The 26,079-nt window shown below is 45.5% G+C and overlaps 1 protein-coding gene across 1 annotated transcript in view; it reads left to right on the top strand.

The window, feature by feature from the left end:
- NRXN3 (neurexin 3) overlaps positions 1-26,079 on the top strand; it is a 1,814,506-nt gene that overhangs the window by 793,478 nt on the left and 994,949 nt on the right.

Below are 26,079 nucleotides of genomic sequence, written 5' to 3'. Positions count from 1 at the left end.
CCCGTAGCAGGATCCACTCCTCCATATACAACTCCCATGCTCTTTTTACAGTTGGAGAGTGGGGGTGAGGGGTTGAAAGATCTGCCATTCAGCCGCTCTCTCAAGTGATGCAGCAATTTGAGGGGGTTGGTGGGTGGTGGGTGCTAGAAGGTTGGTGTAATTTAAATGTGAATAGTGATCTTTGGCCATCACTGGTTGATAGGGGAAATACGTTACTTCCTGGACTGAGTTTTCCGTGGTCTCCCCAGAGATTCTGTGTTTAGATCCCTGTGCATCCTCACTGGTGTGGTGGAATCTCAGCGAGGTGGTGAATGCGTCCTTAAAGGAAGAGTTATCTCCTTCCTTACTAAAGACAGCCATTTTCACAGTGATCCTGAAGGCCTCTTCGTCAGATTTGGCTACGGTGAAGAATTATTTTACCTTATCTCCAACCTACCACTTTTGTAGGAATGTTGTAGCTCATCAGTTGCTGAATTTTTTTGAGGTAAACCAGTGGGCTTCTGCCAATCACATAGTGCAGAGCTACAGCTGATGGCAAGATGGCCGCTACAGTATGGTGGATGGGGGTGAGAATGTCATTTTAATGCTGTTAGATGATAGCGCAGCATCTGACATGTTGAGCCAGGATTTCTTGTAGGTGTGTGGTGGTAGTACAAGTGGGAGGGGAGTTATCTCATCCCCTTCATGCTTCAAGGGTCATTTTATCACATTTATTTAACTCGTATCTGCTGCCGGGGGGTTTAAGTGAACAAGGTGGGGATGAATTTTTATGGTTACACTGTCAATGTTCAAGTGCTACGGACTTTGCCCCCTGGGTACCGGAAGCTGCACTTTGTTTAATTTTGCAAGAGAAAGTAAGATTTCCGCAAACCTGGTTTCGGTTGGTGCAGCTGCAGCTGAACATGTCAAAAATTTTGTTATGTTCAAGATGTGGTATTTAAGGGATCCTGTGGAAACCTAGAGATTTAGTTAGATTTGAGTTTGGTGAATGAGGGATTACGTTACAACAGATTCTTTCATTGCAACTATATTTGATTGAAGAACTTTTGATTCAGCTTACAGGGCCTTGATTCTGCTGCACTTGGTCTATTCCAATGTGCCGCTTGTAGGTTTGCCCCCCCAGAAAGAGGTTTAATGTCCGTAGCTAGTGCTGAACTCTGCAGCTAAGCTTATTGAGGGGTTAATGAAATTTGATGATGTCACACCTGGCTTCCAGTCACATATCAGATCCGGTATAAGACCTTGGTCTCGGCTTTAGTTCTACATGGATGGGCTTCCTGTTATTTGAATACTAAGCTGAGACCTTATGTCCCAAGTAGGTCTTTGTGTTCCCAGAGGAAGGACCAGCTGTGGTCATTTAATGAGGGCCTAGTGGTCATTTAATGAGGAAATTAGGATAGGTCCTTTTCGATGTAGGCCCGCTTTTTGTGAAACACCCTGCCCGAGATGCTGAGGAAGAAGGAGCTTAGTGATTTTAAGAAGAAATTGAAAGCTTAGGGCACAATATTCAAAAGGATTTAACAGAAGCGTAGCCAGATTTTGATGTCGGGGGAGCACATTTTTTGTAATATAGACGCCAGTGCGATGCTGAAGAGCTAAGCTGCATAGGCACCATTTCATTCAAAATTCGTTTGGACCTCCCCTTGCACCCCACCTAGCTACGCCTCTGGGATTTAAGGCTGCTTAGTTAAATCACCCTGAGTGGGTCAGGAGGGGATATTCAGCAGCACTTAACTGGGCAGTGGGACTGAATATCCCAGCTGACTACTACGGCACTGTCTGGGCAGAGCTGAGGTGGTCCGGGGTGGAGTCAAGGAAGTCCCGGAGGGCATCAGCAATATTTAGTGCCGGTTCCTGCATAGCTAACTGGGTGAGTGGGTCCTTTAACTTTGCCTGGTTAGCTATGCAGCTATAGTACTGAATATTGGAGTTACCCACATAACTGGGTGTCGCTTCTGTCCGATGCCTGGACTTGGTCTGGTATTGAATATCCAGGTCTAACGTATCTGTGGCGGTAGTCAGCATTCAGAAAATTCCCACTGCCAATGGCTAAATATTGACCTATTGCCTTTTTAAAGTCCGCTTCTTCTGAAGGGCTGGGTGATTGAGTGAGGGTTGTCAGGGTGTCTTGGGAGGATCATTGAATGTAGTTATAATTGTGGTTTTATATTGTACATTATATAGAATGGATCTTGGTGTTGCAATTCCTAAATGTCATTTAAACGAAAATATAAAATGTTCAACCAAAACCATGTAAAATCTGCCTCTAGTGTCCTGGAGGTGCCATTGCGGAGCCTGCTTCTCAGGTATCCCTCCGCCTGTCTCTCTTAACCCTTGAGACAGTGGGCTGGGATCGGGTAACTCAGTTTCACGTGGCTCTTGTTGTTCTCTTTGATGGGACCCAGTGTTACGTGCTGCATCTCTCTGTCGAAAGTCTCTCCGTCCCTCGTTCTTCTCCTCTGTCCTTTAGCTTCTCTCTATATATAACCTCCTGCTTTTGCTGATTTTTCTCTCTCTCTTTTCACACTCTCTCCCGTCTCCCCTTGCCTATCATTCTGGTTCCCTGTTGAACAGTAAAAAACTGTGATACACAAACCACAAACGCCTTCATGTTTTGCATAATGTACTGTTTTCAAACTTAACATAGCAAAGTCATATGTTGCTTGAAACATGTATGTAATGTGGGGAACATGTACATAACGGAGCATGTTGCTGTCTGTAGGGGCAGTGGATTCCTACATGCTGAAACATGAGAACTGTAGCTGCCGAATGTGTTCTAAACCATTTGAACTCTGACAAACAGGATTAATTAGCCTTGTAATCACAATAATTAGAGGAATAGCATGAGGATAACTGTAGCTGCACGGTACAATCATAGCTGCTCTTAGCCCCCCTTGGCAGCGACTGTAGTAAGCGTGAAGTGTTTTTGTACTGCTTCTCTGATTGAAATGGTACGCTTGACGGTAAGTTGTGCAGAGGAGCATCTGGGCTGTGGAGACGTCGAGACCAAACGTAAGTAGCGTCTGAGCCGATGCGACTTGGAAGAGATTGTGGAGAAGCTTCTGTGGCCTCCCCCAGAGTGGGCTGCACAGGTAATCCGTAGAGCAAAGCGTGGCTTACATTCATCTTTAACTCATCTCAAACTGACCCCCCCCCCCACCCCACCTCTTGGGAACATGTGCTCAATTTGTTAGCAAAGGTTCTGGTTAATGATTATCAGGAAAATGCCGGAGGGAAAACAGGCTGGAAATTTTGTCAAACATTGTAGGAAAGTTTGGTGCAGATGTTATTAAATGTGTTCAATATCTATTGGCTGAATAGTTTTTATTAATTAATACAGACTAGGGTACTGCGGGAGTATAGTTAGTACAAAAATCCTACAGGGGTATAATTATTACTGGGAGAGTGCAATAGTGGATTACTCGGGGTTGGGGGTGGGGGGTGGGATATAGTTCCCTCTAGGCCCAGAGTTGATGTGAGCAGAACTTTTCAGTCACATTACTCTGAGAGCACTACTTACTACAGAAAAATGAAGAATGGCTAGGTAGTATTAATACATTTTTATATGTGCATTCCCCAAAGCTGTCATATTCCAATTTAATAAATTCAAAATCAAATCCCTTTCTACCCTTCATGTCTTCCTGTATTCTTCCCCTTCCTTCAGTCCTCTGCTTTAGTCCACCATCTCTCCCTCTTCCATCTCCTCACTGGTCCAGCACAACCTCTGTGTGTCCCCCCTTCCCCCATGCCGACTAACATCAAAACCCCTCTCCCCCCCCCCCCGTATCTCCTTTCTCTGTCTCCTTTCCCATCCCCAACACCCCTCTTGTCAGCACCGCCCTCCCTTTTCTCTTTTCCCAGTGCAATCCAACTCTTCCTGGCCCCCCAGCATTCCCCTGCCCCCTTTCTTTCCATACTATGCTCTAGCATACCCTCTCCCCTCCTTCCTTTCCCCATCCGACATCCCACCTTTTCCTTCCCTGGTTCCGACATACAATGTCTTTCGCTGCTGTGTCCACCTACTGGGTGGGACAGCTGCAGCGGGGCTTGGGGTTCATCTCTGGGCCCATGCGGAAGGCTTGCTATGTCCTTGCCCAGTTCATAACAGGAAGTCGGCGTCAGAGTGGGTAGGTATCTGGCAGCCCTTCCATGTAGACATGGAGATGAGCTCCAAGCAGTGCTGAAGCTGTCCTGCCACAGCAGTAACTCCAGAAGAGGAATGAAATGTTCTGCAGTGCAGAAGGCAGTTCAAAGAGGAGCAGAACACACGTCTAACTTGATAAAAAGGCTTTATTTGTGGCACTCTGTAAAATGTGCCGACGCGGCCACATTTCGCCTCACTAGAGGCTGCGTCAGGGGCTAAAACAGCTCTTGCAGTCCCAATAGAGCGACAGTTGCTGTGTTTCGATCAACCCTGCGAGCCGCAAGGCTGATTGTCGCTGCTTTCATTGGGTTTTTGTTCTATTGCATCTATGTGCCCTTTGGGACCGCAATAGCTGTTTTAGCCCTGACGCAGCCTCTAGTGAGGCGAACCACCACCACAGCGGTGTCAAACACACAAGGAAAGGATAGGAAGGCATGGTGGGCTTGTGTGCCACATGCAAATGTGCATCTGAACCAACAAAGCAGTGCATGGCCGCCCTTGCACTCAGCTTAGAGGGAGGCATGATCAGGTTGTGTAGTTAGTAAGTGGGGATTAATGGGCATGTTAGGATCTCCTGCCAGGGATTCCTGATCGTGCTTGCTTCCTTGTGCACACTCATAGCTGTTTCACTCTACTGGTGTCTCCTTTCACTCTTATCTTTATGGGTCTGGGGATGCGTTTGCAAGAACCTTGCTTTACTTAAACCTCTTTCAGCCTCTTCAGTTAAATCAATGGACAGCCACGAGCACCTGACCTCAGTACGTGTGTGTGAACATGTCTCACGTTATTCTACATTCCTGCAGGCAGCGATGCTAGATAAGGACAATTTTTTCCTTGGCTAATGTCTCTTTCGCTTCCTGGGTTGGGCAGCCGTGGTAGCACATAGGACATAACCGGGCCCTGAGAGGCTGGGCAGACGGTTACATGTCAGTGCGTGCGAGAGATTCCAGGAGAGGTTGTGCTAATGTGTTGCCTGCTGTGATAACGTGTTCCCAGAGCCCAGCAGGTCGATGGGGAGCAGCAATGTTAACACAAACAAGCAGGGTTCAGGCGCTGTTCACCACAGCTCTCGCTATCGATTTTTCTCTCTTCATAGTTTTCTTTTTAAATTATAGGTTGTAATATTGATCAGAGCTCTTGAGGCTTTCAGTGCAGTGGATTTGCCCTGTCTGTCTAATAACTGTGTACATTTTTGTGTTTCAATGCTCCCTTACTGTAATTCAGGCAGCACATTCTCTCCCTGTACAGACTGTGACATAGGTGCAGCCCTGGTAGGTTTCTGTAGAGCGCTCGGCTCCTGCCAGACTTTTTAAGTGACCATCCGTTGATGTAGGTCCAGCTGGCCGACTGAAGCTGGAGCTCCCTGAGGCTGCTCTGTTCTAGTAACACTCCGCTTAGAGCCTGGATGGGGCCGTCACACTTCAGGGTGGCAGTTTTTGCCATTTGTATCTTTGCTTCTACTTTCTGGAAGCATTTTGTAGATGTGCGTTGTGCGTTCAGCTTTGAACTGTGTGTGTGTGTGCATGTTTGTATTCAAGTCCAGTAAATATCTGATTTAGGAGGGTGGGCCTGGTCTTTGTCCCCCTTTTGCAGATCATAGGGTACCACAGAATAAAGTCTGATATTGTTTACATATTGTAGGCCCCTGTGCTGATCTCCATGTTCTGATCCTGTTTTAAGGTTTTTGACTTCTGCTTGGGTTTTAATTTTCCTTCCTTCTCTGGGCTTGAGTGTGTCGTCCCTGTAGCCCCTCAACCCTCGGCGGATAGAATACCCAAACTGAATCCCCTGTCCTACACTAAAATTCGTGGGGCTACTAACCCATGCCTGGATTTTAAACCGTGCTTTTGCACAAGGATTGGTTCTGTAAATGTATTTAGGGCAAAAACCTGCCTACCAAGGACACTAGGAGAGGAAAAGGGTAAATACCAACCAGGGAAGCTTGCAGGGAAATTATTTTACAATTACTCTTCTGCTGTAGGAGCATTTGACTCTTGCTTATTTCTCTCCCTAACATTCGTCTTGGCAAATTTTTGTCTCTGTGGGAAATAAAAAGTCTGTGTGTCCTCACTGTGTGAAGCTGGGTATAGGTCTCAGTGCCTGGCTGCTCCTTTGGCTGCAGTGTGTAAGCTACTTTGCCTTTCTCTTGACCTTGAAATCTGTAGGTAGGAAAAGCCAAAGTGAAGGAAGTGTGGAGTGCTGGAGGAGGGTTACACTCCTTCGAGCTGTGTTAATTTGCTAATTACTGGCTGCCTCTTGAATGATGGCTGCCTTTTGATCTCCAGCAGAGCTGAGTCAAACCCTACGATATGTCTCAATAACACTCAGGTCTGCTAACCAGAGCCTGATATTAATAGGTTGAGCTTGCACAGGGGGAATTAGACAAACCCACCAAATTACAGTGATTGCTCTAATGAACCCTGGGAGCCAGACAAAGGCTTTTGGCATTTGACTGTTGAGAGGCCTGAGAGGCAGGGGACAGAACATGCACAAGTCAGAGAAAAGTAACATGGCTGTTTCTATAGAGGAGGTTTCTAGCTCTGCTGTCTTGCCCCATTGAGCCAACACTGACTAGGGAGCTGCAGGGTCAGCCAGGGCTGAGGTGGAGCTGGCCAGGGTGCTGAAAGCTGTAGCCCTTGACTGCATGCGGTTTCTCTGCAAAAATAAATAAATACAATTGTGTGCAAACATTTTAAAAATTCTGCAAACAATAATTATGCAGATATAGTTTATTTGTAAATTTTTGCTCACCCACATTTTCCCTTCTCAGGTTCCACACTCTCCAGCGCTCTCTGGCTCCTTACCCCCATTCTCGATCCCTCTAGCCCCATCAAAAATTTTTAATTCTCTCTATCCCAAGGTCTCCCCCTCCCATACACACATCCCATCTTTTCCTCCTTTCTCCCCCCTATACACATACCCCCTCCTTTCCTTCTTTCTCCCCCTCCCATACACCCCCTCCTTTCTTCCCTTAGCACATACTCCCACCCTGCCATCTCTCTTCCTCCCTGAATGCTCAAACCCCTACCTTTCCTTATTCCTTCTCAGGCGCAAACTCACCTCACCTTCCTTTTTACCCCTCACTGACAAGGCACACCCTCATGCTAGCTCCATACACCCCTGTGGCATACTGTCAGGTTTGCCATGCCCCCATCCCCATAGCACACCTTCATGCTTGCAACATCCCACATGTATCCCCATGGTACATCCCAAAACTTGCACTACCGCCACCCTCATTCCCACTCCTACCCTCCCACTTAAATCACTGTCCATACACCCAAACTTGTCCCCTCCCCCACCAACATGGTATACCCCTAATCATGCTCTTTTATCCCAGCCTGCTTCAGAAACCCCCCTCATGGCATCTCTCTCTTCATAACAGAAACCATGTCTGTAGAATCCCCCCACCCCCAGCATGATCCAAGAAAACCCCTTCATTGCATCCTTCCTTTTCTGGCACTTACCCTAGCATGATCTAGAAACACTGACTTCAGAATCCGTCCCCCCCCCCTCCCAGCAAGATCCAGAAATCCTCTCTGCAGAATCTTCCCCCTCCCCAGCATGACCCAGAACCTTCCCCCCCCCCAGGACTTACCCAAGTCTGCTCAGGAAACCTTTCCTGTGCCATTCCCCTTGCACTTAGCCTAGCCTGGTCTGTCTTCCCTACCTGATCCGGGGGGGGGGGGAGGTGGGGGTGTTGCGAAGGCTCAGAATGAAAAACTGTCATCTTCTCCTTCCTCTTACCCATAAGAAAAGTTAGCGTTAGGAAAAGCAACACGGAGAGCTGCACTCAGGCTACCGCTATCTCAGGCCCCTTTTTGGACTTCTCACATTTATTTGTTTTATTGATTTGGATTTATTAACCACCTTTATGTACAGATTCACCCAAGGCAGTGCACAGCATGTGCAGCTTGGCATAAGCAGCTTATATTGCGTTAACAGTATAACAATAGTAACATGGCAAAATGTAAGCATAAAATACACTCAATGAGGTAAACATGGAGATTGCAAATTAAATCCCAGTAATAGCAGTGATATGATACAGGATCAGAATAAAATAGCACAGTAGAACATTCACAACAGAAATATGATAAATGTCGGCAGAATGCGAATTATTCACCAGAAGAGGCAGCAGGGGAAAACGTTCGTGTAATAGAGACATGGTGCTCACGATGTCAGCATAGTACAAACAAACATCTTAATAGGCAGCTGGGAGGATGGGTAGGGAAGGAAGTTCCATGCAGAAGGCCTTCAAGTCCTAGGAGCAGAGAAAAATGTGGATCACTCCACAGCCCTGAGTCTAGATTCTTGTGCTCAGCAAGTCTGCTCAGACCCTGATCTGAAGCTCACTCAGAAATTACCTAGAGCTCGACCCAACCTGCAGGTCCAAATGGTCAGAGGAAGTCTTCAGTACCAACGGGCAATTCTCCATGATACAGTGGCCATAGAATGAGTGCAGGAGTTGTTCATCCCCTGGTGGTCCAGGTCATAGCTCAGGGCTGCTACGAGCAAGGTCAGGGTCTCCAGGACACTCATCTTGCTCTGCCTGTTGTCAGTCTTTAGCTCTGCAGGCATCCATTGCTCAATATTGAAAGAGGGTCTCCAGTTCTGATACACCTCTTTCTTCCAATAAGACTATCAAAACAATTTTGAAAGGTTCTTCTGTAGGTAAAATTGACTGATTCAAACTTTGTCTTGTCAGATGTACGTTCAAAGCCCCTATTGCATGTTTACGCATATTTGTGTTTTTTCGTTTTTAATATTTCACGTTTAGACCAAACACGGACCGTGTTGGGTCTGATTAATAAAATACCGAGTTGTCTCCCCCACGCTTGAAGTCTCCTTCTGCTTTTTTTGGCTTCTGCTTTGGATTCCCTCTCTCATGGTTTTTGCCATTATTAAAATAGACATCTCTCTGGATTTCTCATATTTGACCCTAGCTCATAAGGTGAGCAATGTAGGCTGTTGCATAATGTACCCGTGTTAGCAAAATGCCTGCCTAAAGTTTACAGTTAAGCAGATTCATTGACCGTTGCCACCATTTTAATTACACGGAAAAGCAGATCTGTTTACAGATGATGAGGGCAGTAGACGATCAGCATGGGATCCTGCCTGACCACTGTTCATTTCATGTAACAGACTCCTCAGTTCCTTTCAGCCCATACTGGCACCTACTAGAGTGCAATGTCATGTGTTCCTTCATGTGCAGATTTAGGAAAGGTGGGACAGAGTCCAGGTCTCTGAAGGAACATGGTCAAAGTCCAGTGCCCCTCCCTGCAACTTGGAACATTGAAACCCCTCTCCGGCCCTCCTCCTGCCTCTGCTTTGAAACATCAGTTACTTACTTGACCTGTTGAAGCTCTTGGTGTCAGTCCTGGCAGCTTCTATAAATCTCTCTTGGATGTTTTTCAGTTTGTACAGACTGACCTTCCGTTGCAGACTCCTGGCCCTAGTGATGGGGCCAAGAGATGGTGATGGATAGCAGCTGGTGAAGCACATCCATCAGATACTCAAAGGTTATCCAAGCTGAAGCTGTTTTTTTTTTATTTTCTCTTTGTTCACCTCTAGATCTTCCCATAATTGAAGGATGAATGATAAGATGCCCCAGAGATGCCAGCACTGATCCTCAGCTCTCCCATTAGAATCTCAGACTTTGTGCTGTGACAGGAGTTGCCAAGTCTCATATCCGAAGCAGAGGACTGGTTCAGTGGTTAGAGTGCTGCCTGGGACAGAATCATCATCTCCGCCACCGCCCCCTCCCCCCCCCAAATTGCCGAACTGCCCAAAGTACCTTGGCTGGCCCCGCCAGCTGCAAGCAGTGCGGCTCCTTCCTCTGCCTAGCATTGCCTGCCCCTGTGGCTGCTTTCCTCAGGTCGCACATGCTCAATCTCACATCTGAACATGCGTGGCCTGAGGGCCCAGCAGCTGCTAGGCAGGCAAGCCAAGGGGGCCCGCGCCAGAGTTTTCTCTCTCCTGCTCCTGTCGGGACGCGATCACCCAGGTCCCTTCAGGAGCAGGAGAGAAGACCCCTGCGCCGGGCCCCCCCCCCCATAGAGGCCCGGCCCTGGAGAATTCTGCCCCCACCCCTCGGCACCTATGATAATGGTGGACTTCAGACCTGATCAGTTGTGCCACTTGATGTTCTAGTCACGAGTTGTGCCTGGGCTCTGCTTTCAGCGTCTCAGAGCAACTAGAAAGAGACATCATGGGTAGTTTTTAAACCTGGAGGAGCTCCTTTCTAAACACGTGTGCACATGCTGCTCTGCTTCCTAGATTTAGCCTGAGCCCCAGAGTATGGGAATTAATTGGCAGAAGGTGGGCCACTCATAGTCAGGCACAGCTTGATCCCTCCAAAGCCTCCTCCTTTGGGTCATGCAGCCTCAGATAGGGCTTTCAGTGCTTTGCTGGCACATTTTGGATCATATGAGTCCTTCCCCATGTCCATTCCTTGTTTTCCAGCCAGGACAGTGTGCTCTCAGTCCCAGAATCCTTTCTCAGTCACTTTAGTAGTCTTCCTGGATTAGACAGTACATGAGAGGCTGCCTTCTTCTATCTGCCAACAGCATTTTCACCCGAGAACAGAAGTGAATTTCAGGAAATTCATGAAGGGGTTGAGAACCCACTATTTTTCCTTGACCTTTTGTGATCTGTAACCCCTAGGAGTGAAGGCCGGCTGGTGGACTCCGGGGATGAAGCTGCAGACCAGGGGACCTGGCTTTTCCTTTTCACACTCTCCGCCCTCTCTTCCTCTGGTACAATATTGTAAACCTTTATCTTCCTTCCTAATAATTTTCATGTGTATTACTGTAAACATCTCTGATCTGCTGGAGTGTACAGCATATACGGAGGATGTGGTAAGGAGTCAACCAGCAACAAGTCTTCCTCCTCTGCCAATTTTACTCTGCAGTTTGGACCACATTGGGCCACGTTTTAGGAGTTTTGAAATGATTTCATACAACAGCGGGGTGGCCAACTCACTTATTTGCCCTGCGTGCCACTGCTAATTCCACCGTTTAATTCTGCTGGGCCAGACGATTGCCCTCTTGGAGCCATTGCCTTGTGCGAGCTCACAACTTGCACAGTGGGTCACGCCAACCCTCCAGAGGAGGCAGAGTGCCTGCAAGGAGCCAGATCTGTAGATATTTGGCCTTATGATATCCTGCTGCATGCTCATGTGAAACTGAGGCCTCCTCTGGTTTACTCACGAGTCCCTCCCAGTACATTCTGATTCATAGTTTGCATCAAAATCCTTCTCTGTCTCTGTAAAGCTCTTTTGGTTGTGGTGTTAGAAATCCATCCCTGTACTTTAATTCAGCTGTTTTCTGCTCTCACTCTCCCTGTCTTCCCTTCCCTTTCTTCCTTCCATCTCCGTATTTTTACTCTCTACTCTTTCCTCTCTTCTGTTCCCTTCCCCTCTCTCTCGTTCCTTTCCTGCTCTCCCTTGCTGTAATCAGAAGCTATTCCTTGCTGTTGGCCTTTAGTTAGAGGAGCTGAATGCCTGCTGTCAGTCCCAATCTCGTGTGATCACCTCTCTTCCTCCTGTGGGAAATAAACCCAACGAATCCCCATTTAACTAAAGTCTTGGAAACTTCAACAAACCAATTTGCATTTACATCTCTTCTTGCAAATGAGAGAAAACCAATTTCAGATGTTGCCGTTGCCTGTCGTGGTGGGAGATTTGTGCAAGGAAAGCACGATCCCAGCCAATGTCCCCTGCATCTTGCTTCCTGCTAGGAGAAGTGCTCTGGCACAGGTGTGCCTGTTTTACTGCTTCTCGTTGGAAACCTCTACGTATCAAGCAAAGCTCTGCTCTAGTTCATCCTTTGAGAAGGACATTTTTCCTGATATCATCTTTACTTTGAATGTTCTTGAATTACAGCAGTGGCTCACTATTGGAATGGAAAATACTCCAGGTTCAGTAAATAATTCCACAGGATAGAGTCCCAAGAAATGTAGTCAAGAGACAAAAAATCTGGCAGAACGATACCGAAATATTTTCCACTGTATTGGGGGCCACAGGTTTGATTAAAAGCAGTTTCCAAGTGAGGTCCATTACTGTCATGGTAGGTGCAAAACTAAGATGTCCACGTATCTTCTGTAATAGTTTAGGAGTCTTGTTGGACTCTGATTTGGCCCTTAATGACCAAATCACATCAATAGTAAGGGCTTGTTTTTTTCCTAGCTTCCAGTTGTTTTGTAGAATGAAAACCTTACTAGAGCCTAAAGATTTGGTAATCTTGATCATGCATGGATTGGAAATAGGTTAGACAAGTGTTTCCTGATCTTTTATCCAGTACGATCCTACCATAACACTTAAAAATTCATGTGATCCCAGATAATGATGAAAACAAATTGTAGATCTCCACTCCCCTCTTTTCCCCTCTGTCGTCTTCTTCCTCCTCCCCCCGCTTTTCCAAAGGATGACGATATCAGTACCGACGGTCAGTATGGGACCCTGTGCATCAGTTCTCTGCATGGTTTCCAGTCCAATATGAAACATGGAAAACCAAAGGCAGATAAAGACCATGTGGCTATCCAGTCTGCCCATCCATGTCATCTGCTAATGTCGGAATCAGAAATTCACAGAGCTCCACAGACCTTCTGTGATAAATAAATAAGTCAAAATTTTAACTAGAAATGTGGAAACAAACTGCTGGAGGCTATTCTGGAAATATTTGTAAAATACAGTATTGAAATGACCAAAACTCGGGTCCAGGAGAGTGTGTGCAGTCAGGTAGGATGGGTATGTTCTGGGGTTATAGTTAAGGACTGTATGGGTTTTATTTTAGACATTAGAAAGAGAGTTAATGGGACTGAGGATTGATTTTTTTTTTTTTGGGGGGGGGGGGAGTTATTTTTTTCACCTTGGTTTAGTGAGCATACTTCAAACTGATTGGTGTAGCATGGAATCAATAGTACAAAATATTGATAAAGTTTCAAGCAAGGAGTTAACACTAATTTCAGGTGAAAACTTAAAGACAGATGATCATTCCAAAGTATTAGGGATTATTTTAGATTCAAATTGACTTTTGAAAAGCAATGCATCTCATAAAAAGTTTTTCTTTAAACCTAGACGGCTCAGGGCGATTAGAACTTCACTACAACTAAATAACTTTAGGATTCTAACTCAGGCAACTCTCTTACCGTAATTAGATTGCTGTAATTCTTCATACAGTAATATTTGAATCAAATTGCAGAGAAAACGATTACAGCTGTGCAGAATTGATTTTTAGTAGAGGACGATTTGATAGCGTTATCCCCTCTCATGTGGGAACTTAACTGGCTGCCGGTCCAGCCATGTATTAAATTTAAAATGGCTTGTTTAGTTTATAAAGCGCTTCATGGCCAGAATTCAGAGGACCTTATGAATTTCCTTGAGATTCCATTTTCTGGCCTTAGCGCTTGCTTTTCTCGCACATTTCAAATAGGCTACACTGCTTCTAAAAGCATACGTTTTAAATTATTCTCCTACACTCGTTTCCATTTCAGGTGGCAAGAATTTGGAATATGCTTCCTTGGGTACTAAAACGTTGCCTTCATATTTATCCTTTAGAAAGGCTTTGAAATGTTTTAAATTGAAAGTTAGCATGGTTCTGTTGCGAGGATTGTATTCTTTTAAGTGTACTCTTGTATATGAGGGCTTATCTGTTTGTTAACGGCTACGAATCCTCTTGGAGAGCAAGTCGTATACAAAGCAATATACAATAGAATAGAATTGGAGACTTTACCCCTTAGAGATCCTCAAGTACCACGAAATATAGGGGGCCCTTTTACTAAGCCACGTATCGTCTATGCGTGCCCAACGCAAGCCAAAATGGAGTTACTGCCCAGCTACCGTGTGGCTCTTGCGGTAATTCATTCTTGGTATGCATCCGATACGCGCGTCTGAAAATGAATTTTCATTTTCTGACGCGTATATCGGATGCACGCCAAGTGCTTAGGTCATTACCGTCATTACAAGCTGTGTGTGTCATTTGAAATCACTCCCCCCACCCCATTTATGTTGAGCAATGAAATTTACATGAGTGTCTGTCATGAGTCACTGGGGGGGGGGGGCATGCTTCCTTCTGAGCTACTTTTTTTAGGGTTCCACTGTGTTCAATCTCTGCCTTTTGCCACCTGAGTAATCATTTTGTTATTTAAGTCTGTCTCTGGCAGAGAGAAGAGATTCTGTTGCCCAGTCTGTCATCTCAGGAAGGAAAAGCTGAGAAATGGCTGACAGAGGCTTCTTCAGGCAGTGACTGAGAGATTAGGCTGGTTCTCTGAAGTCCAAGTGATCTGGAAGTCATGGCACAGATGCATCCAGGAAGCCCCAGAGGCTCCGTATTGACATGGTGTCCTCTGGTACATAGAAGAGGTTCTTTAAAGAAGCAGTGAATGATTTTCTGACTGATGCTTGCCTTAGTGGGATGTAGAATAAAAGTCACCTAACAAGTCATAAGTGAGAGGCTTTTCATTCTACTAATGATATGTCTGAGGAGTATTGACAACCACCAGTCAATGACAAATAATATGGAAAATTTAATTTTTGCATTAATCCAAATTCATAAATGGTGCCATAAATATTAAAATACAGGAGAAACAACACAAAGCTGATAAATTGGTTTTATAATAAATAACTGAGGCGGGGCTGGGGGGTTGGGAGGCGGGGTTAGTGCTGGGCAGACTTATACGGTCTGTGCCCTGACAATGGCAGATACAAATCAAGGTAAGGTATACACAAAAAGTAGCACACATGAATTATCTTGTTGGGCAAACTGGATGGACCGTGAATCCCCAGAAGCTTAGCCGAGATTGGGAGGCAGAGCCGGTGGTGGGAGGCGGGGCTGGTGGTTGGGAGGCGGGGCTAGTGCTGAGCAAGACTTCTACGGTCTGTGCCAGAGCCGGTGGCGAGAGGGGGGGCTGGTGGTTTGGAGGCGGGGCTAGAGATTGGCAGACTTATACGGTCTGTGCCAGAACCGGTTGTGGGAGGCGGGGCTGGTGGTTGGGAGGCGGGGCTAGTGCTGAGCAAGACTTCTATGGTCTGTGCCCTGACAATGGCAGATAAAAATCAAGGTAAGGTATACACAAAAAGTAGCACACGTGAAATTATCTTGTTGGCAGACTGGATGGACTGTGCAGGTCTTTTTCTGCCATCATCTACTATGTTACTATGAGTATAAAAGCCATCTAAAAAACATACACAAATCAGATATCAACCACTTTTATTCTTTAAAGCAATTATATATGATTAAAACACGTACAAATAGTTAAAATGGTATATCTGTCCAAAGTTCACTCTTTGTAAAAATTAAAGTCAATAAAGAAAAAATTAAAAAAAAAACAAATAGTTAAAAACAGGACCAGCATCATAGTCTTTAAAGTCCAACATGTATCAAATACCCAACATGTTTTGGCCAACACCTGCCTCAGGGGTCTTACTTGAAACAAGCAAAATGCTAAAAAGTGAAAAATCAAAGCCAGTAAAGTCTCCAGGATAACAGGGCGGTAATGACCTACGTGCGCCAGGAAATAAAAAATATATTTTTCGGCCACGCATAGCGGATGTGCACCAAAATTGAAATTACCACAAGGGCCACGCGGTAACTCCATTTTGCTGCGCATTGGGCGCACGTAGACGCTTAAGCGGCTTACTAAATGGTCCCCAAAATGAATTTTTTTAGCACATGCAGATGCCAAATCTATCACACCCCGCAGCTTAGTAAAAGGACCCCTAAGTACGTATGAAAAAGGGAGTCTTCAATTGTCTTTAATAAGAAGGTATGAACCGGATAAGAGGAGGAAGCGAATTTCAAGTTTTAACAGACCTGTTTTACTCTTGGATCTGAAACTGATGGAAAACAGAGAAGACCTTGATTCCTCATTTATTACTCCCCAACACGGACTGTGTTTCACTCCACACAGCTGCCCTAGCAAGATATCACATATGTAATATAGGGCTGTTATGCAATATCCCTAAAAGGAAGAACAATGATCTTAATAAAGATAAAGAAAAATCAAACGGGAGATACCACTAACCACACACTTCGGTATCATCACTGTCTTTATCAGCTCATTTCAAACCACAAAAATTACGTTAAAATGAACCCAAACTGGAAAATCAGACACACAACCTCAAATATACCGACATACCTTCAGCTAGATCACCACCTTAACCAAATATTGCATATCTTCCTATTATCAAACTCCTGACTTCAGTGGTAAATGTCACTCCCAGTAGCACAGTTGAAACCAACACTGTTACTTGGGGGGGGGGGTCCTTTTATGGCCTGCGCTGTTGTAGGCACATGTATTGGACACGCGCAGATCCATTTTTCAGCGTGCCTGCAAAAAAAGACCTTTTGGGGGGGGGGGGTGGCTGAAAATGGACGTGCAGCAAAATAAAAATTGTTGCGTGTCCATTTTGGGCGTGAGACTGTCCCGCCACCCATTGACTTAGCGGTAAGGTCTCACACATTAACCGGGCGGTAATGGTCACCGCGCGTACACTGCCGATTACTGCCTGGTTAGCGCCACGCGGGAGAAAATAAGAATATTTTCTGCCGCACGTATCGGACACGCGTAAAAAATGGACTTACCGCCCAGGCCTCACAGTAGCCAGGTGATAGTTCCAAACTGACACACATTTGGACACATGTAGGCGTCTACACAACTTAGTGAAAGAGCCCCTTGGTTACTTGCATGTAAACTGCTTTGAATCTGGAGATGTTATTGCGGTATAGAAGTACAAAGTGTATATATATATGTATCAAGAATTTTTAAGGATGGTTGTCTATAGCAGAGGTTTTCAACTCAGTCCTCGGAACACAACCAGCCAGTCAGGTTTTCAGGATACCCACAATGAATATGCATGAGATAAATTTGCATACCATGGAGGTAGGGCATGCAGAGCTATCTCATGCATATTCAACACCATGGAGGTAGGGCATGCAGAGCTATCTCATGCATATTCAACACCATGGAGGTAGGGCATGCAGATCTATCTCATGCATATTCAACACCATGGAGGTAGGGCATGCAGATCTATCTCATGCATATTCAATATCATGGAGGTAGGACATGCAGATCTATCTCATGCATACTCAACACCATGGAGGTAGGGCATGCAGATCTATCTCATGCATATTCATTGAAGGTATCCTGAAAACCTGACTGGCTGGGTATATCCCAAGAACTGAGCTGAGAACCCCTGGTCTTTGAGCGTTGCATTGTATCTGCCCTTCTGGAAATCACTAAAAAACCCATCTGTTCAGGCAAGCCTACCCAAATGACCCAGATTAATTCCTATGAACCTATCTATCCATCACATATCCAGGAGACAACGATAAGGACCTAGACTACATCTCCCGCCACATTTTCCCCTGCCTATCCCTTGCTCTATCCCCTTTCGCCTCATCCACCCCTCCCCCATGCTCACCTACCCTTGCTCTCACCTCTCCTACTCCCTCACTCTTGCCCATCTCCTTCCGCCTCATCTACGCCTCCAATTGCTCACTTACCCTTTGCTCATCCTTCTACTACGCCCCTACATCCTTGCATCTCTACATTCTTATTTCTTTTATTACTCCGATAACACCCAACTTATTTCTCTTCATCAATACTTTGTAATCCAAATTATTATGTAAGCCGCATTGAACCTGCTTTGAGTGGTAAAGCGCGGGGTACAAATGTAATAAATAAATAAATTAAATAAATATGTGGGATGGTTGTTTATGTATTTTAATGTTTTATGGAACCGCATGTACAAATAATGTTGGATTAAGAAAAAGTGAAAACTTTTCATTGCTATATTTGAATTCATACAGTGATGTGATATTTATCCAGAAGTTCAGCATGTGTTGAATCTTTCTGGCGCAAGGAGGTGTAATTAGGGGGTGGGGGTGGGGGAATATGTGTTCTGACGGTGCGGGTTGGGAGGTGTGGAAGATGTCCTATTAATTGACTTGCTGGGAGCAGTGATATCGCGTCTTTGGCAGTTCTCTTTCATGCTGCAGGGCCTGTAAATGTTAAACTTCTATCGCAGACTTTAGAAGAAACACAAACAGTTTCTTCACTTCATTTTCTGGTGCATTTCTTTTGTTTTTTACAGGTTCATAAAAATACAGAATATGAGGGTAGGTAAATGTCCTCTGCCCACTCTCTTCCTCCTCCAAAACTGAGGATCCTACTTAAGTCTACGTAAGGTTGTTGCTTATCCCAGGCTTTATTCTACATTACCCCAGCATCTGATGAGGTCATACATTTCTTGCAGTTTGGGCACTTTTTAAAACCCAGTTTGGGTTCTGCCATGATCATCAGATGAAGAAGTAGAACGGGAGAGCAGGAGGAAAATCCGTCTGTTGGGTCTGGCGGATTAAACAGACTGAGGCAGGAAGTAGCTTCTCCCTGGAGCGAGACACTGTGTACACATGCTCAGAGGTAGGGTTACTATATTTTGTCCCCCAAAAATGAGGACACATGCCCCGCCCCCACCACACACCCTGCCCCACCCCCTTTCACACCCCACCCTGACCCCTTTCACGCCCTCGCTCCACCCCCTGTCACATTTTCCCCGTCCACCCTGTCACACACCCCAGTCACCCCCCCCTCCCCGTCACCCCCCCTCCCCCTTACCTTACTACTGCCTAGGTGGTCTAGTGACCTCTTTGGGGCAGGAAAGAGCCCCCTCTTTCCTGCCCAGAGCGCTGCCCTGCATGCATCGTTCCTGTTGCTGATCTCAGCACCAATTCAAAATGGCTGCCGAGAGTTGAAGTCTCGCGAGGTCACTTCAACTCTCAGCGGCCATTTTGAATCGGCGCCGAGAGCAGCAACAGAAACGATGCATTCAGGGCAGCGCTCCAGGCAGGAAAGAAGGGGCTCTTTCCTGCCCCAAAGGCGGAAGAGGTCACTAGACCACCAGGGCAGTAGTAAGTAAGGGGAGGGGAGGCTAGCAATCTGCCTGTTTGTCCGGATTTCTTGACAAACAGCAGGCTGGTGGGTGGGCCATCCATGGCCCGCCCACCAGCCTGCCTGTTTGTCCAGAAATCCGGACAAATGGGCAGATTGGCAAAACCCACCCGGTTGCCTGGATATGTCCTCAAAAGAGGACATGTCAGGTAAATCCGGACATATGGTAACCCTACTCAGAGGGAACTTTTCAAAAGGGACCTTTGAACTCTGTGAAAGTGAGTTTTGGTCCATGGTGCCATTGCATGACATTGTCTATGTGCTGTTGTTGACTCACTCTGTTTGACCATGGAGAAAGTTCTCCTTCCAGTTTCCATTCCACATTTGTCAGTTAATGCAGGAATTAGTGCTTCTTACGTGCCAAGCTGCTGCACTAACCATTAGCTGTTCAGTAAATGGGACCCTTAATAGCCCCTAAAGGCTTTTAAAATCCCTCTACAATTTTTGTCTCCCTCCCTCTGCTGGTGCCCCAGGGCACATTTGTTGATTTATAGGCCATTACCCAAGGTTAGAGGAGGGAGAGGAGTTAATTAAAAATTTTCATCACTGATAATTCACCCTGATCTTAGCAATATATTAATGATAGTTCATTTGCAGGTCATTAAGAAACAAACAAAATATTCCATACAATATATACCAAACAGACTTGAGTAACTTTATATTAGGTTAAGTATCCCAGTTTCCTTACACACAACTCAACCATGGTAAGATGCAACAGTAGAGCTATCCGTTGTTTAAACATTAAAAAGGCAAATATGGCTTATCCATGCCATCTACTCTCCCTATCACTCCCTTAGAGATCCTTTGTACTTGTCCCAAGCTTTCTTCAATTCGGATACAGTTACCATCTCCATCACCTCCACCGGGAGGCCATTTCACTAATTCACCACCCTTTCTGTGATCTCACCTTTAGTCTGGAAATCTCCATGCTATCACGGTGGAGGAAAGATCATTTGGAAGGATGGCGTCATCTTGATGTCGCAGGACCTGCTCTCACACTACGATTGCATCTCCTGGGGCCGTACCCAAATGGGAAGGATTAATTTGGTCATTGGATTTAGAAATTCAGTCATTAGGAATGTAGATAGCTAAGTAATTAGGAAGTCCTTATACTAAGGTGCAGTGAAAAATGGCCTGTGTTAGTGTAGGCGCATGTTTGGGCACATGCAGGTCCATTTTTCAACGCACCTGTAAAAAATGCCTTTTTTTGGCCGAAAATGGATGTGCAACAAAATGAAAATTAGCACGTGCCCATTTTGGGTCTGAGGACCTTACCACCACCCATTCACTTAGCTGTAAGGTCTCACGCGTTACTCTATGCGCGTACAATGCCTTTTAACCACCCGGTTAGCGCCCCATGCCAGAAAATAAAAATGATTTCTGGCGCGCGTAGTGAATGCACGTAAAAAATGAAATTACCCGCAGTAGCCGGGCGGTAATTCCAAATTGAAGCATGTCTGGCACCTACACGGCTTAGTAAAAGGTGGTGATCTCACACATCATGTTGATAGAAATTTTAGACAGGGTTGAGGAGGAGCTGGATATCATGGTGCGTATTTATACCAGCAACATAGCTGTGGGAGGAAGGTTCTAGAAATCAAATCTATTCTATTAAATGGAAAACTGAAATACGGAATTTCCAGGGGAGCATTCTCATAATGTTCTCTATTCCCACATGCAGAGCTCCAGAGTTTCAATGTGTGGATCAGATAATGATGCAGGGATGAGGTGTTTTTATTTATTAGGAACTAGGCAACGTTCTGATGAAGGGGGGGGGGGGGCTTATTCTGAAAGTATGGGCTCCCACTTAACAGTGGCGAAACCAGGCTAACATTAAAAAGGAGATAGAGCAGCTGTTAAACTAGATCTTGGGGGAAGGCCAACAGTTGATCAGGAGTGCATAGCTCAAAGTAAGGTGTTATCAAATGCTGAGCGTAGACTATCCCGATAGGTTGTGGTAAAGGCTATAGTAACCCAAATGCATTAAAAAAAAACCAGCAGACAGAGATAAATAATTCCAGATTACCAAGGTACTATTTATTTGATTACCCCACTTAGCATCAGACCATCAAAGCATAAGAACATAAGCACTGCCATACTGGGAAAAGACAAATGGTCCATCAAGCCCAGCATCCTGTCTCCGTCAGTGGCCAATCCAGGCTTCAAGAACCCGGCAACCCCCCCCCCCCCCAAAAAAAAAATGAATAATGTTCAATGGACTTTTCCCTCAGGAATCTGTCCAAACCCCCTTTAAATTCCGTAAGGCCACTTGATGTCACTACATTCTCCGGCAATGAGTCCCAGAGTCCAACTACACGCTGAGTAAAGAAAAACTTTCTCCTATTTATTTTAAATCTACCATATTCTAGCTTCATCTTGTGTCCCCTGGTTTTGTTGTTGTTTGAAAGAGTAAACAAACGCTTCACATCTGTCCGCTCTAATCCGCTCATTATCTTGTAGACTTCTATCATATCACGCCTCAGCCGCCTTTTCTCCGAGCTGAAGAGCCCTAACCTTCTCAGCCTTTCCTCATAGGGAAGTCATTCCATCCATTTTATCATTTTCGTTGCCCTTCTCTGCACCTTCTCCAATTCCTTTATATCTTTTTTGAGATTGGACACAATATTCGAGGTGCGTGTATATAATTAAAAGTATAAAACAAAAATAAAATATAGCATGTGGGTAGCATGATAAACAAAATTATGTAAAAAAAAAAAAAGAAATACAAGAGTCAATCAGTTTTGCTAGTGCCCAACAGGCCCCGTGAGGGATCGACTGGGTGTCCCAGTAGATGGTCAATTCAGTCATGAAAGACCTCCCGAAATAAGTGAGCTTTGAGCATACCCTTAAACTTTGGAAGGGTGTCTAGTGTCCATGTTGCCAGGGGTAAGGCATGACTTCCAAAACGTGCATTGGCACCTCACGGGTTCCGAGAACCACCTGCTGGTGTCGACTGGAGCATAGTGGTCTGGACAGAACATAAGGGAGTAGGTGAGAAGACAAATAACCTGGGGAACCTGAGTGCAGCACTTTGTATACTAAAAGCAAGATTTTATATTTAATTCGTTGATCCACTGGTAGCCTGTGTTCAAGTTTTAGAAGAGGCATCACCTGATCGAATTTGCAAGCAGTTTAATGCCAGTAAGTAATTGTAACCATTTGGTCTCTCTTTGCCCAACCCCCCCCCCCCCCCCAAGAGTACATAAGTACATAAAAGGGCATTGAAGGAGTCTATGGAGCTCATTTTCAAAGCACTTAGACTTACAAACTTTTGTAGGTTGCTATGGAACTTTGTAACTCTAAGTGCTTTGAAAATACTCCTCACTGCGTGTAATAACAAACGCATGAATGAGGATGCATAGAACATCCTGGTCCAAGAAATGTTGTACTGACTGAAGGTGCTACAGATGAAAGAAGCAAGCCCTAACCGTAGATGAGACGAAGTGCTGGAACGTAAGGTTGGCGCTTTGACAGAATTGCAGGGCATCAACATAGCCATACCTAAGGAGAAAAGTGATGATGACAAAAGTGCAGGAGCCCTGCTAAATATGCTACTTATTTCTAAAGCACTACTAGACGTACGCAGCGCTGTACAATTGAACATGAAGAGACAGTCCCTGCTCGACAGAGCTTACAATCTAATTAGGACAGACAAACAGGACAAATAAGGGATGACAAAGAGTAGCAAGATTCTGTGCAGAATCCCAGAGAGTAGCAAGATTCCAGAATCCCAAAGATTAGCAAGATTCTGTGTGGAATCCCAAAGAGTAGCAAAATTCCAGAATCCCAAGACTACTACTTCTACTTATCATTTCTAAAGTGCTACTACACGTACACAGCCCTGTACACTTGAACATGAAGAGACAGTCCCTGCTCGACAGAGCTTACAATCTAATTAGGACAGACAAACAGGACAAATAAGAGATAAGGGAATATTAAAGTGAGAATGATAAAATAAGGGTTCTGAACAAGTGAACAAGGGTTAGGAGTTAAAATCACCCTTTCCTTCCCGCTGGCCTACAGCCCAGTTATGTCCGGCCTCCCTAATTGGTTTGGCCTCCTCCTATTCCAGGCATATGGTGCAGCAAGATAAAAGGAATGGAGTCTGGAGTTAGCGGTGGAGGAGAAGGGTGCAGATAAGAGAGATTTACTCAGTGAACGGAGTTCCCAGGGAGGAATGTAGGGAGAGATGAAAGTGGAGAGGTACTGAGGAGCTGCAGAGTGAATGCACTTATAGGTCAATAAGAGGAGTTTGAACTGTATGCGGAAACGGATAGGAAGCCAGGGAAGTGACTTGAGGAGAGAGCTAATATGAGCATAACGACACTGGCGGAATATTAGTCGTGCAGAAGAATTTTGAACAGATTGAAGAGGAGAGTGAACAGATTGAAGAGGAATCAGCACGCGGGTTTTCTGCATATTAAGCTGTAGTTTGTTCATCCCCAAACCAAGCCTCTATCTCTTGCATCTCGGTGCTAAGTGTTGCCAATGTAGAGGGCCTCCACGCGATCTAGGGGTGTCAAAATCTGAATATCGTCTGCATCTATGAATGGTATGACGCGATCAGAAATGCAAGCGGAAACATAAAAATGTTAAAAAGCAGTGGTGCTGAGAGGGTGCCCTGGGGGATGCCAAAGGGAAGTTGAAATGAAGTAGAAGTGATGTTTTGCCAAAGAACCCGATAGGTTCACTATTAACTCTTACACAGCTTTGGAAACACAGATTAAAAACATACTTTTAACTGTCTGTATGTGGATGCCAGACGTATCATAAATAATTTGGAGAGCTAGAATGTAGACATAATAGGCCTAGAGTAGTGGAAGGAAGACAACCAGCGGAACACTAATATTAAGGTACAAATTATACTGCAATGATAAGGGAGGATCAAATTGGTGAAAGGATGGTGCTTTATTTTTATGGAAAAAAATTCCATGTTTGACAAAGAAGTGTATAGTAATGGGGGTATACTACCATCCACCTGGACAGGTTGAAGAGACCTAAGAATGAAATGTTAACAGAGTTCTAGAAGATATCTACCTTCCTCTGGGATTAGATACAGAGTCTTCAACAAAGCAGTGAGGTTAGGATATGAGTGACAGATTGCCTGTCTTTGAAAGAAAAGCTAATGGAGATCAGTGCTGGGCATTCACATGCTCTCACACCTCTGCCCTTGTGTGCTGCGTCCCCTCCCCTCCCCCTGAATGCATGGGTGTGAAGTTTGCATTGCTGCAGTGATTTATCTATTTGGATTTAGCTCACACCTTTTCTGAAATAGCTCAAGGTGAGTTACATTCAGGTACACTGGGCATTTCTCTGTCCCTGGAGGGCTCCCAATCTAATTTTGTACCTGAGCCAATGGAGGATTAAGTGACTTGTCCAAGATCACAAGGAGCAGAAGTGGGATTTGAACCAGCCACCTCTGGATGTTAAGACTGTTGCTTTAACCACTAGGCTACTCCTCCACTCTAGCCCTGCTTTTGTGAATAAAAATGGTATGTATTCATCTGTAACTGTCAGTCTAGCACCTTTCCTCAGTACTTCTCAGAGTCTGAGATTAACATGATTGGAATAGACTGAGTCACCACCGAGTCACTTCAGAACTTCATATCTTTTAGCAGGATACAATACCGTAAATGCAAATGACAAAGCCATGATATTGGATTTGTGATTGTAACAGCTTTGTGTAGACTGGTGAATTCTGACAAAGCCCTGCTATGAGGTCATGTGTTGGGAATCCAGATCCCCGGAGTCTCATAGTAACTGATTGATAAGATCCAATATCACATAGCGAGGTGTGTTCTACACCAGTCCCTGGGGCTTTATTCTGAGTAGATAAAACAAGCTTTTCCAATTATACTTAACAGCCGCTTCAGTAATTAAACAGCAAAAGGTTTAGTGTTCTTTCTGCTCTTATTGCTTTGAGCGTCCTTGCGAGAGAACCGCCAAAGAACAGAACAAAATACTGCAGTGGGGTAGAAATGCTGACTGCTCAAATTTCGAGGCTAATCAAGAGAGCAGCCCTAAGACCTGGAAATGAGTAAAGTTGTGGAAAAGAATGAGGAACATGAGAATGAATTCCTGTCCAGAGGTAGGGTCTACAAAGATAGACAAAGTGGACCAGAAGGCGTCATGTCATCCACACAATGAGTGAGAAACCCAGAAATGGCTTAGCCCTACCTCACATGAGGCAAATGATTTGCTCACCTTAAGATAAATGTGACCCTTGGATACTGGGGAGACGGAGGACAACCAGTGGGACACTGACATCAGGTCAGAAATGAACCTTGATACCAGGGGCGTAGCCAGACACCCAATTTTGGGTGGGCCTGGGCCCAAGATGGGTGGGGAGAAGAATTCTGCCCTGTCCCCAGGGCCGTGCCGACGCGGTAAGCGAGGTAAGCATGGCAGGAGGGCGCCATCCTCTGGGGGGCGCCCTGCCACACCATGCTTACCTCGCCCTCTTCTCCCCAGATCCTTTTTTTTTGTTTAAATTTACCTCTCTGGCGCGCGGCAGCGTTAGTGAGAAGGAGGCGGCGCTCCCCCGGCCGCCCCGACGTGTCTTCCCTTCGCTCGGTTCCGCCTTCTTCTGACGTCATTTCTGACGTCAGAAGAAGGCGGGACACAGCGAAGGCAAGACACGTCGGGGCGGGGGAGCGCCGCCTCCTTCTCACTAACGCTGCCTATGCTGCTGCGCGCCGGAGAGGTAAATGTAAACAAAAAAAAAAAGGATCTGGGGAGAAGAGCGCAGGTAGTGTAGCGCTCGTTTTCGGGGGGGGGGCGCCGGAGAGGCCAACTGGGGGGGGGGGGGGGCGCCGGAGAGGCCACTGCAGGTGGGCGCCGGAGACCCTAGGCACAGCCCTGCCTGTCCCACAAGTGCCCACATACCTTTTAAATAGCAGATTTTCACTGGCATCGAGCAGCAATTAATACACACTGCTCATGTTGGCCCCACAGCCTTCCCTCTGATGCAACTTCCTGTTTCCGCATAG

Source organism: Microcaecilia unicolor, chromosome 9, assembly GCF_901765095.1.
Source record: "Microcaecilia unicolor chromosome 9, aMicUni1.1, whole genome shotgun sequence".
Taxonomy (NCBI): Eukaryota; Metazoa; Chordata; class Amphibia; order Gymnophiona; family Siphonopidae; genus Microcaecilia; species Microcaecilia unicolor.
Note: the sequence above shows the minus strand (reverse complement) of the source record. Positions and strands in the feature narration are given on the sequence as shown.